A 12,870-nucleotide genomic window follows, 5' to 3' on the forward strand; every position below is an offset into this window, starting at 1 on the left:
CTACACCTGTCATGGCTATGCTAAGTTTACATAACATCACTGTGGGGATCCCAATCTAGTACATTTATCCTCCCAAAAACACTCCCCCCAATCAACTGAAACCTTACACTACTTTGACCTTGTTCAAAATTGTTTTCCTACCTCTAATTTTTCTTCAGTTCCACAACAACCTTAACAGGAACCTACTCTTATTGCAAAAGCATGTGACAACGAGGACAAATCCTTGAGAAATGGAACCAAAGACAAGGCACCGCCAGCAACTCCAGCTCTTCCTATACCGCCAAAGCCTATTCCTCCATGTGCTTTGTTAGATTTTGTTGGTCATGCCACAATTCATTGTCCCAAGATCCCTCATATCAAGAATTTGGTCTTTGGCACTATCCCTAATTATAACATTCCTGAGGTCCCTAGCACCTTATCTTAGTCAGCTAAGAATAATAGATCATTATGCACGAATCACCCTTTTGCTTTGTGTGATTATTTGGCCATTTTTCTGATCATTGTCACCATTTCAAATATTTTCTTGATACACTTCAAGTGCTTTATGAATTAGAGATTTCTTGTAGTGATTCCACCTCTCCTCTCCCTGCAGATTCTAGTCCCATTCCTACACTAGAATAGGATGTCTCTCAACCACCCATTTTGATCCCTCCCCCTGATGTCGAGATGAAGGATAGTACCTCTATCATTCTCTCCCCATCATTGTCCATGGGATTGATGCATTGGAAGTCCCTTGATGTCTTCAATTATTATTATGTTTAACCTTCTTCGACGAACACTCCAGTCTTAACATCAATAGATCTTCCATCTACTAGTCATATATCTCCCAACATATGTGATACTTGTATCTCTGGTATCTCTTCTTCATCATGTGGTCTCTCTTCCTCCAATTCCCTCATCTTCCATTCTGATAAATACATTATGGAAGCCATGACCAACTCTGATTATCCTTGGGATGATATGCACCATTGTACGCACTTCCTTCCGCATCAAACCCATGACCAATATGTTGTGGACTCAAAATACTTCATTCATATTGAATTTGATTTGTTTAGAAATACCGATCGAGCACCAGATTATTTTGAAGAAGGAAATCTGGCTAATATTTCCCCTACAATAAAAATCAACATTTCGAATAAACAAGGGATCGAAGAAAGTATCATCTTGGGGGCATAACACACCTCATAAGAAATTGATGCTTACACCAAGTTATTCAAAGAATTCTGTGATTTTTTCACCTTGTCTTATTATGAAATTCTCGGACATCATCCCACAATTGTTGAACATCACATCTGCACTTGGCTTGATGCCATACCTATCTTCCAAAATAAAAGGCCTATCTAGCCTTCCAAACGTGATGCTATGAAAGCTGAAATCGATAAGCTCAAGCAAGTTGGTTTCATCTATCCCATTGAATACACCAATGGAGGAAAAATATATTTTTTATTATCTAGGGACCTAAATAATCTCTTGGATATATAATTTGGATATATAAATTCTATGGGGAAATTATCCTTTTTTTTTCAACTGAATATGCTATAATTCTTACCATGTTAGGAAACCAGCGCACAAAAAGATAGAAAAGATAGATCAACGCCTTAGAATTCAGCCTCTTCGATGGGGCAACCTCCTTTACATTACAGAATTGAACAATTCTTAGATGATACAAATGACAAGACCTCATTTCTATATATAGGAGTCTAAGGGGTCATAATATAATTAAAGCCAACATAACAATAATAATGTAAGGGCACAATAATAACAATAGTGGGCTTCTATGGGCCACAATAATAACAATATGGGGACTACATGGGTACAACAATATAATAAGGGGGTTGTACCAATAACAATAAGGGGTTACACTAGTAGTATAGGGACCTAACTGTTATCGAGAAATCTAGTGTCTATTCAGAGCTGCTAGTCCCACTAAGATGGGTAGCTATCTTAGAAACAAACATATTAAAGTCACTTGTTTTTCCTTTATGAGAGAGAGATGGGAAAGAAGCAGAGATTACCAACCTCAGTCTTCCGCTTGGCTCCTTTCTTGTTTCCTTTTCCCTTTTGATAGAATCTCGCCACTACTTCCTTACTTGTCTAGCTGCAAAGAGCACCTATAGATTCACAGTAGCATAATACCATCAAAGCATAGAGATCTTTCACTGTAAACAATATAGGATCAGATATATATTGACCATATAAATTCATATAACAACACAATATTCAGAGATACACAAGAATATGGAGGAAAACTCAAATAGCTTTATTAGTAAAAGTCGTAGAAGAGAGGATTACAACCACTTGGTCTGACCCAGTGCCATCCTCCCAGCTTGAAAGCCCTCTTCACCTCACACAAAGCAAGATCACCCAACAATGTCTTCAAAGAGAAACCAGCAGCACCTCTTTGCAAATTACCCAATTCCAACCTTTGGATCTCTTGGATGAGGGATCCATTTATAGATATTTGTAGGGGGTTGAGTCAGCTTCTGGGAATTTGATTAGTGTCATCTCTCTGATAGTTCCAGGTTCCACATGGAGATTTTAGATCTCTTACTCATCCCTGGGTGAACTCAGAGGGGCAAGTGTCAAATGAGAAGTTTCTATAAGATTCTCTGGGTTTCCACCTAGCAAACTGCTTGTGCCATTTGTCTGCTCTCGCTCATCACACCCTATAGAAGGGATTTCCAGTATGCATCGCACTTTTTGCATGTGGCAGGTGAGATGAATCGCACCTTTAAAACTGGGCAGTCTGTATGGTCCTGCTTTGACCAGTTCTGAGTAGCTTTTCATGGAGAACTTCTGGGAGATGATGTAATCAGCTGACTTTGCTCCTTTAGGGTATGAAACAACACTATTAGGGACTTAGAAGCCCTTGGTTTATGGACATATGTGATTGGGGTTGTAGTGCCCAAATATGTCTATAACAGTTGCCCCCTAAAGCGTGAGGTCATAAATCTTTTGATGTCGGGTGAAATGCTTTATAATGAGGATCCAACGTTTTTTGCACTGGAAGGTGACCTATAACAAGATACAATACAATACATTATCTTCATAATATTTTCATGATCTAGCTGAGGCGGGAATTCCCATGCTTAGCTTGATAAATTCATTTTCATGTACATAGGACAGACAACCGTCTGTGTGCAGACGGATGATTCTAGTACAACCATCATCCCTTAGTTTGGATGATTATCTATGCAGCAATGATGTACATTTGATGCCTTTATTTTCCTGATTATATTGTAGCCTGGATGGATGAAACTAGATCCGGGGTCTTCAAAACTCATTCAATCTTCGCTCGAAAGTACAAGTCGATCCATGTGAAAAAGATGTTCTGATGTCGAACATGGAAGGACATCATCTAATTACCAGCCAATGATGTAAGATGTTAACAGACGTGAGAGGAATCACCAATGATGATGATGACCCTCAAGGTACCACAGTACAATTCATGTGGTGTGAATACATGAGTTGGTGTCGAACACCATGCAAAATCTTTTAGTCGAAGGCCATTAGTGTAAACCTGTCACCGGAAGTAAGAAACTTGCCATTGAGGCATGCAAGCTTCAAAGTGCTGGAAGGGTTGTCCCTAGGTCGACTTCTTGGATAATGAGCTAATGTCGACAAGAAGTGACCCATCGTAGGAGGGCATTAATGGATCCCACATCTACAACATGGAACGGAGCAAATGATTTTGTGGAGGTGAAAACGATCTGATGATACAAGGTTTAGGGTGGCGGTCATGAAAGAATGAAGCGTGAAGGTATTGTAGCGGATGAGACACAAGCTGGGTAGGTGAATTCTCTGAGCGACTTCTATTCAACATATCGGTGACACTAAAATGGATTGGTAGCATTAACCCCAAAAGTGGATGGTACGGTGGACCAATGGTGATATGACCAGTGAATGGAATAACCCAACCCGACTCAATCATGGTGATGGAGTGAAAGTGTCATGTTCAAGAGCGACCTGCTACCAATAAAGTTTCTTCAAGTTTTCTTCCCAATTTTCCCCAGTCATTTCTGACCAGTACCTCTTTATTTTTGTCAAGCTTGAGGAGGATAACATATGCTTGTTCTATAATTTTCCCTTCGAGCAAACCCGTTGCTATGTTTTAACGAGCCTAGCAATAGTGAAACTCACTCTTGTCTGAATGGACAAGTTTGTCGCTATTGTTTTAACGAGTTTAATGACAAGGATAACTTAGTTCTTTTCAATTTTAGAGAGTCTCGAAAGAGACGGAAAGAAGACTCCAATATTCCTTTTTCGTAATATAATCCCTTAAGTCCGAAAAAGTATAAAACAGTGCGAAAGGGATGACTTTTCGATAGTTTTAATGAGCCGAACAAGACAAACACTCGATCTTTTCGTGTAATAATTCCTCAGGTCCAAAAAAATTAAAATATAGAGGAGGGATAGCACTTACAATCACTTTAACGAGCTGGAGAGGCCAATCACTCGGCAATCTCTTCATATTCTACGAGTCAGGTGAAAAGAGCTTAAAGGAGACTCGGTTTTTTTTAGGAACGAGTGATGTTTTTAGATAGCAGCTGGTTCCAGGTAAGGTTTGGAACTTTCCAATCATGGCAGTGTAAAAAGGTGGCTAATAGGATCACTCATCGCAGTTGTTCTTCAAAAGGGTTAAACAATCAAATGGAGGTGAATGATTGGCAAAAACAGAGTGGAGGTGACAGTAAGAACACGACCAAGGCTCAAAAGCTAATGATAATGCATTCACAATGGTTATTTCCCGGAGGTGGGTTTATTTTTTAATGAGCTTAAACTCTGGTGGAACATATGCTCATTGCTAGGTTTAATTTTTAACGAGCTTGAACTTCGTGTAAAAATTCTTGTGCCAGTCGTATAATAAGGATGTCTTATTGATAGGTTCATTTTTTAGGGAGCTTACACCATTCAAAATTATGCTTCGACTCCTTTTATTATGTAAGCTGGGAACAACCAATCCTACGAGTTCTTTTCACTTTCACGCAAAAAGTTTTCATGCCCCCAGGTATAGCGAAGTAGAGTTTCCAAGGTTACCCCTCAATTTGCAGACAAAACACTTGTTCTATCGGGAAAGGCCTACCTTTTCAGGTTAACCTTCAATTTGCAGACAAAACATTTTTTCTATCGGGAAAGGCCTACCTTTTCAAGTTAACCTCCAATTTGTAGACAAAACATTTGTTCTATTGGGAAAGGCCTACCTTCTAACAGAGGTATCGTATTCTAGTCTAATCCCATTTTCCTAAACAGACGGGTGTGTCAGACTAGTCATATATCCTCTGCGGAAACCTACCCTATACCTAAAGTTTTCCTGCCAAAGCAGGCCAGGGGGCATGCCCCCTGGGTTTCAGTCTTGACCACCAAATCACTCGCACTCATCAAGTGGATAGACTGGAGATTGATGAGACATTCCTTGTGCAAAAAGAACTGTTAGGGATGGCATTTGACTATTATCTATGTGTGAACCGGGGAATGAAAGCTGGTCTACGAGCTAGACCACTCTGCCTTCATGCGAAAAACACATTACTCAAAAGAGTGAGGAGATGATGGCTCCCATGCTATAAATGTAGTCACGCCCAATGAGTAGATTGTAATCTAAAGGTCCTTGGACTACCATTACATTTAGATAAACAGTTTTCCTTCTCAAAGTTATAGGAAAACTTGGAAGGATCCCTAACAGCTGACTGGTTCCTTTATCAAAGCCTATCAAATTTCACATCTCAAGCAAAAGCGATGGCGAACCAAGCACTTTCCAAGCCATTGAGGAAAGGATACTCATAGAAGCCCCTTCATCTATGATGGTACCAACCATGACCATTTTGTAAGTTTGCACTATGATTTGAAATGGTACATTAGATGGTAAATGGGGTCTGCCTAGTAGATTCCAATCAAAGGAAATGACTAGGTTGCTTGGAGGTGGGATCGAACAAATGGCCGAATACAACTCTAACAAATTTCCTTCCTACGGTAAAGGAATGGGCATATTGCCCCCATGTTCATCGGAGTCTGTGTTTATGAAAGGAATTTGAACGGTGTCGTTCTCATTCTCTTTAGTGACTGTATCATCTGAAGGTAAATCTTCTGAAGTTAAGATGGGGTCGACTGCCATCTCGACCTGTTGAATTTGGTCCAATGTGGACTCAGAGGGTTTATCTTCAATGGTAAGTTCTTCGACCAACTCCAAAGGTGGGTCAGTTAGATTTTCAACTAGCAATGGATTTTGCAAGAGTTTCTTGTACCTAGGAGGGAGTCGCTGCGGTGATATAGGACGATTATCCAAGACTCTTTTAGCTTCATCCAGGAAGGGACAATGGTGAAGGGCATGATCACCTTCACACAGTCTACAGGGAAAATTAGATTTCACTTTCTGTCTGGTGACTTCGCTTTAACTAGTTGACGGTGTACTTTCAACATGATTGTCAGAGGTTGATGACACCGGATTGTGTAAGGGGGGAGACCAGTACCTTAGGATCTGTGGGATGCAAGGACAATCTCGGTGATAGTGGTCTCCTTTACAGATGACCTGTGAATTTTCACTAGACGATGTATGGTTGCCCTTTTTTGCCGTTGGCTCCTTCTTCTTCTTCTCCTTCCCCTTCTTCTTCTCCTTAGTTACTTGGCTTTTAGTTTTACTATCTTTACCAAGCAAAGATGAAGAAGGAGAGGGAGAGACAAACAAAGTAGAAGGCTGGGGGGAAACTCTGGTATCATCTAGTTGCCGATTCGATTATTCAGGAATTACAATGCTTTGAATGACAGAGGTCGAGAAAAGCCATACTGGCAAGCCAATTGTCAGTCTTGGAAGGGATAATGTGGCCATATGAGGTGCACCAACATCTTCGCAAGAGGAGAAAGGACTAGGACTTCCCCCAAGGGGAAATCCTTGGTTGGTGGACTCCATTTTCTCAACCTATGACCAACGAGTGAATAGTGACGTTATTCCGATTAAAATAAATTTTAGACGCTTTGACACAACTTGCTTTTTCAATTTTAAAGAGTCAAGAAAAAGCAAAAGATGACTCTAGTCGCCTTCGATTTTTAATGAGCTTGAAGTGACAAGCGCTCAGATGGACCTTTTCCTTTAAGGAGTCTAAAAAGGAACAAAAGAGACTGCTCTGGAAATCTAGACAGAGGGATTACCAAACCAATCGCAAAACTGCATAATACTTTTTACGGTACGGTAGTCAATCTCCCCGAATGCTGTGTTTAGTGCATTGCGATCAATAGGGCGGCAGACATGGCTTCCTAAGGATAAAGGATATAGCATGTTGTGGTCTCCCAATATATACTCGATGGTATGTGGGAGCACAAGTCTGTACTAGCACTTATCATCTCAAAGAGGAGGAATCACCCAACCTACAATGAAAACAACAGTTACCAGGCTTTACGACGCCAAGATACATCTCTAGCCTAGACTTCTAGATGTTGTGCGTTAGGTTCCAAAGCATTTTTATGTTCATTAAATTTATTTTACAGTTGATCTTTCTTAAGAAATTTTCCTTTCAGGTTCACCGCATGATGTAGATATACAATTCCTAAAATGCAATCTAAGATGATAAACAGTCGTTTAATCTTCTTTTTACAATGAAAATCCTAGCCACTAAGGAAAGAGAAATGAAATTCTTTCAACATAGAGCAGAGAGCACACACTAGATGCACTGTCCTAAATCAAAATCAACAAGTAGTCTAAATGCAGATGCACATGTATGTATTTGTTTTCCACTTTCTTAATGTGTGAACGACAAAAAGAATGGTAAATACAAATCTGAATTATTTCTTCTTTCAAAGCGACAGTACTAACGATTTTCTTTTCAAAAAATGACAGGAAGGAAAGACGACACTTTGCGATTTTGAATTGAAAACTACTTTCAACACTTGAAATACTTATAAATTCAGATCAAATACAAGAGTAACAGTGTAATCGACTATCAAAAAGAGAAGTATTCTTTCCTTTGACTGAAAATGACACTTCCAAATCAAAGACGACAGTTCGATTAAGCTACTATTTTGTAAAAGAGAACTGTAAAGGGCGCACAATACATAAAAAAGATTCACAATTCTTTGTATATTAGAGGTTGGATGATGCAAAGAAGGGGGTTTCAACAGTGGTCTACTGATCACAGACAACAAAACTCCTGAATAAAACTGAAGACAACGAAGAAAAAACCAAAATCTGGAGGCAGATCTAGTCTTGTCTGATCATCACACCTGTAACATAGGGAAACAGGGATGCATCCCACCTACTGCACATAGGAAGTGTGATGCATCCAGATTTCCTAAAGGAGAGGGTGTGATGGTCAAGGAACGAGACTTTAACTTGGTTTTTGGTCACAGTTTGCAGTTTAGTTCAAGGATTTAGGCCGAGAAAATGATAGTTAGTAACTACAAAGTATAGGGCTGATCTAATGAGGTTATGCAAGCTACCTCTAGGGCACTTAGGATGTTTGCAAGTCAATTGTTCAGTTCATAAAAAAACCTGGAGATTGATTGAAGCAGCGTTGATCTACTTTGCACTTGCATAGCAAATGCATTTTGAAGGCTAGCTGGATTGACTTCAGGCTTCATCTGTGGTTTATGAATCAAACAAATAGAGACAAGCAATCAAACTAATCGCTCCCCAGTGGAGTCACCATTTTCTTATTGGGAAATCTAGTGTCTATTCAGAGCTGCTAGTCCCACTAAGACGGGTAGCTATCTTAGAAACAAACAGATTAAAGTCACTTTTTTTTCCTTTACAAGAGAGAGATGGGAAAGAAGCAAAGAGTACCAACCTCAGTCTTTCGCTTGGCTCTTTTCTTGTTTCCTTTTCCCTTTTGACAGAATCTCGCCATTGCTTCCTTACTTATCCAACTTCAAAGAGCACCTGTAGATTCACAACAGCATAATACCATCAAAGCATAGAGATCTTTCACTGTAAACAATATAGGATCATATATATATTGACCATATAAATGCATATAACAACACAATATTCAGAGATACACAAGAATATGGAGGAAAACTCAAATAGCTTTATTAGTAAAAGTCGTAGAAGACAGGATTACAACCACTTGGTCTGACCCAGCGCCATCCTCCCAGCTTGAAAGCCCTCTTCACCTCACACAAAGCAAGATCACCCAATAATGTCTTCAAAGAGAAACCAGCAGCACCTCTTTGCAAATTACCCAATTCCGACCTTTGGATCTCTTGGATGAGGGATCCATTTATAGATATTTGTAGGGGGGGTGAGTTAGCTTTTGGGATTTTGATTAGTGTCATCTCTCCGATAGTTCCAGGTTCCACATGGAGATTTTAGATCTCTTACTCATCCCTGGGTGAACTCAGAGGGGCAAGTGTCAAATGAGCAGTTTCTAGAAGATTCTCTGGGTTTCCACCTAGCAAAATTCTTGTGCCATTTGTCTGCTCTCACACATCGCACCTTATAGAAGGAATTTCTAGTATGCATTGCACTTTTTGCATGTGGCAGGTGAGATGCATCGCACCTTTAGCACTGGGCAGTCTGTATGGTCCTGCTTTGAGTAGTTCTTAGTAGCTTTTCATGGAGAACTTCTGGGAGATGATGTAATCAACTGACTTTGCTCCTTTAGGGTATGAAACAAAAATTTTAAGGACTTATAAGCCCTTGGTTTATGGACATATGTGATTGGGGTTGCAATGCCCAAATATGTCTATAACACTAAAATGCCCCTTTCCTTCAAAAAGTGTTGTCCTCAACGCTCGAGTAGTTCTTGTTACTTTTGTATAAAATTCTTCTCCTCCCATGTGGAATCTTTAGCGGGCAAGTTCTTCCACTTTATGAGACACTTTGAAATTGATCGATTTCATACCTATCAGATTCTTGTTTTTGTGACTACTCTAGGTTCCAATATGATTTTTCCTTCATCTTCAAGTTCTAGCAATATTGTTTGAATTGGGATCTTCTGCAACTTTTGAATGAGTGGCCACAATTCTTCATCCTTCTTCCATTCATCCCTTGTGCCATTTATCCAATCTAGTTGGATAATAGAAATAGCACAAAACAATGCTTCCACATCCTCAGCCTTTCTTAAGAGTGCATCTATAACAAAAATTTTCTTCCCTTTTTCGTAGATGATGTCAAAGTCATAACCCAACATATTTGTGACCCATTTTTTCTATTCTTCTAAAGGTAATATTTGTTCTAAAAGGTATTTAAGACTATCATGATCCATTTTTACCTTGAAGTGTCTTCCCATTGGGTAAGGTCACCATTTCTTAAGTGCATGTAGTATTTTCAACATTTCCTTCTCATATATAGCTTGCTTGAGATGTAGCTGTAAAAATACCCAGTCACTTACATCAAAATATTTTTCACTGCGATGTTGATCTACCTATTGTTTCATTTGATTCTGCACCAAAGTGGCGTTATCCTTTAAAAGTTGGAGAACTTGTTGTTGATACTTGATGTGATCTTTCATAGCTGGAACCTTTTTCTTCTTGATATGTCCTTCTATCTTAGAGTTTGAGGAGTGGTAATTTCTTCCAATGCTTTACAAGATATGGTCGGATTCATTTCTTGATGCTCGATGTGATCTTTAACTTCTTCAACATTTTTCTTCTCGATATGTCCTTCTATCTTGATAGTTTGAGGAGTGGTAATTCCAGCCAATGCATTACAAGATATGGTTGGATTCATTTCTTCTTTCTCGATGTGATCTTTCACTTCTTGAACCTTTTTCTTCTTGATATTTCCTTCTATCTTGAGAGTTTGAGGAGTGGTAATTCTTGCCAATGCTTTACAAGACATGGTTGGATTCATTTCTTCTTTCTCTAGGGTTGATTCATCGTGTATATCCTCTTCTTTTGATGTTTCTTGATTCTTTTCTTCCTCCTCTTCATAATCTATGTAAAATAATTTCTTCTCAGCACACTTATGACCTTTAGTGCATTCTCTATCACAATTGTAACAAAGCCCTTTCTCTCTTTTTTCTTCCAATTGTTGTGGTGCCACCCTTGTAGGTTGTGGAAGGCTAGGAGAGACAAAACTTCCATGTTATAGTTGTGAGGGGTAGAATTCCTTGTTTCCATAATTTTTCTTTCCACTTTTCTTGCCAACCTGAATGCCTTCTCCAATGAATCAGGTTCCCAAAGACGAACCTCATGTTGAATGTTATCCTTTAAAGTCCCTATGGAGACAACAATCCTCTACTTCTCTGGAATATCATTTTCCCCTATATTCAATTTTTGAATGTCCTCAATGTCCTCTTCCATTTTACACTTTCGTTTGAGATTTATCAATTGGCTAAAGAAGGTGTTTCTCTTTGTATCCTCATAATGTGCTATCATTTCCTCTGTGAAAATTGACCACGTGACAAGTGATTTATGAGAACAAAGCCATTTATACCATCAAAATTGATTCGGTTCTAAATAATTAGATGCAATACATACCTTTTTTAATAGTGGTACACCATGTAGATCAAAATATTACTCCATTTGTAGTATCCAATTTACCAGATCCTTGCCATCAAACTTCCTCATCTTTCTTTTTATTGATTTTAGGAGCTCGCTCTTGAAATGACTGTAACTCTGTAATTTCGGATCTTCCAGTTCTGAAATCGAGACTTGCAGTAGTCCTCTGCGTCCTCTTTTCAATGCCACCAGTCTGATCAGAATTTTATTATCCAAGAAAGAGTTATGCCAAATCTCCCATGGTGACCTGTTTATAGACTACTTCAGTAGAGCAAACATGTATGATGTGCCATGTCTCACTGTTTCGACCTTAGTACTAGAAAAAATATTAAAAAAACTACAGGAAGTCCTCTTTCTGGAACTTCTTATGAAATTTCAATTTTATACTCAGAGAGAAAGTTATGACGATTTTCCCAAGGTCACCTATTTAGGATGTAATTCGGGAGCCTGCAGAAACCCTACATGTCTCAGATTATATCTCCAAAAATATGGCAAGACAAGATCTGAAATTCGGAACCAAGCTTCACCAAAATTTCGGTTCAAATGGGTTTTAATTTCAAAGTATGAAGCTTCATAGAGCAAATATTATAGCGAAACGTTCACGGTGACCTATTTGAGATGAAATTCTGGAGCTTACAAAATCACTAACTTCCTCATATCATATCTCCGTAGATATAGTGAGACAAGCTCTGAAATTCGGACCAGAGGTTAAGCGCGATTTCGTCTCAAAGGGGTTTTTTTTTTCTTCTGCAGCGTCGCAAAATAAATGTTATAGCGAAAATTCCACAATGACCTATTTGGAGCAGCGAAACTCTAGAATCCAAAGCTCTAATACCAAATCTTAGGAAACCAGTGCACAAAAAGATAGAAAAGATAGATCAACGCCTTATAATTCAGCCTCTTCGAGGGGCAAACCTCCTTTACATTACACAAATGAACAATTCTTAGATGATACAAATGACAAGGCCTCGTTTCTATATATAGGAGTCTAAGGGGTCATAATATAATCAGAGCCGACATAACAATAATAATGTAAGGGCACAATAATAACAATAGTTGGCTTCTATGGGGCACAATAATAACAATATGGGGACTACATGGGTACACAATATAATAAGTGGTTACACTAGTAGTATAGGGGCTTAACATACCACCATTTGTTTCCTAATTTCCATCGATAATTTCATGGTTTTACCCTAATATATCTCCAGCACCATGGGATTTGTCCATTTCTCATTATGTAAAGGTAATAAAAAATATTTTTTTTCAAAGGTTTATCAAATGTAAGTTTTTGTTATATGCACTATTATGTTAGTAATTTGTCTATTGTAACATTATTCTTCTTAATTTTCTATTATCCGAGTCTCAAGTATATATGTACCATTCTAGGTAGTTCATTTTATCTAGTGTGAATACATGTAGGTCGACTTGGCTTAGGACGAC

The sequence above is a fragment of the Pinus tabuliformis genome, chromosome J (genome assembly GCF_031772625.1).
Source record: "Pinus tabuliformis cultivar Carrire ecotype Pingquan chromosome J, CPIR1, whole genome shotgun sequence".
Classification (NCBI taxonomy): Eukaryota; Viridiplantae; Streptophyta; class Pinopsida; order Pinales; family Pinaceae; genus Pinus; species Pinus tabuliformis.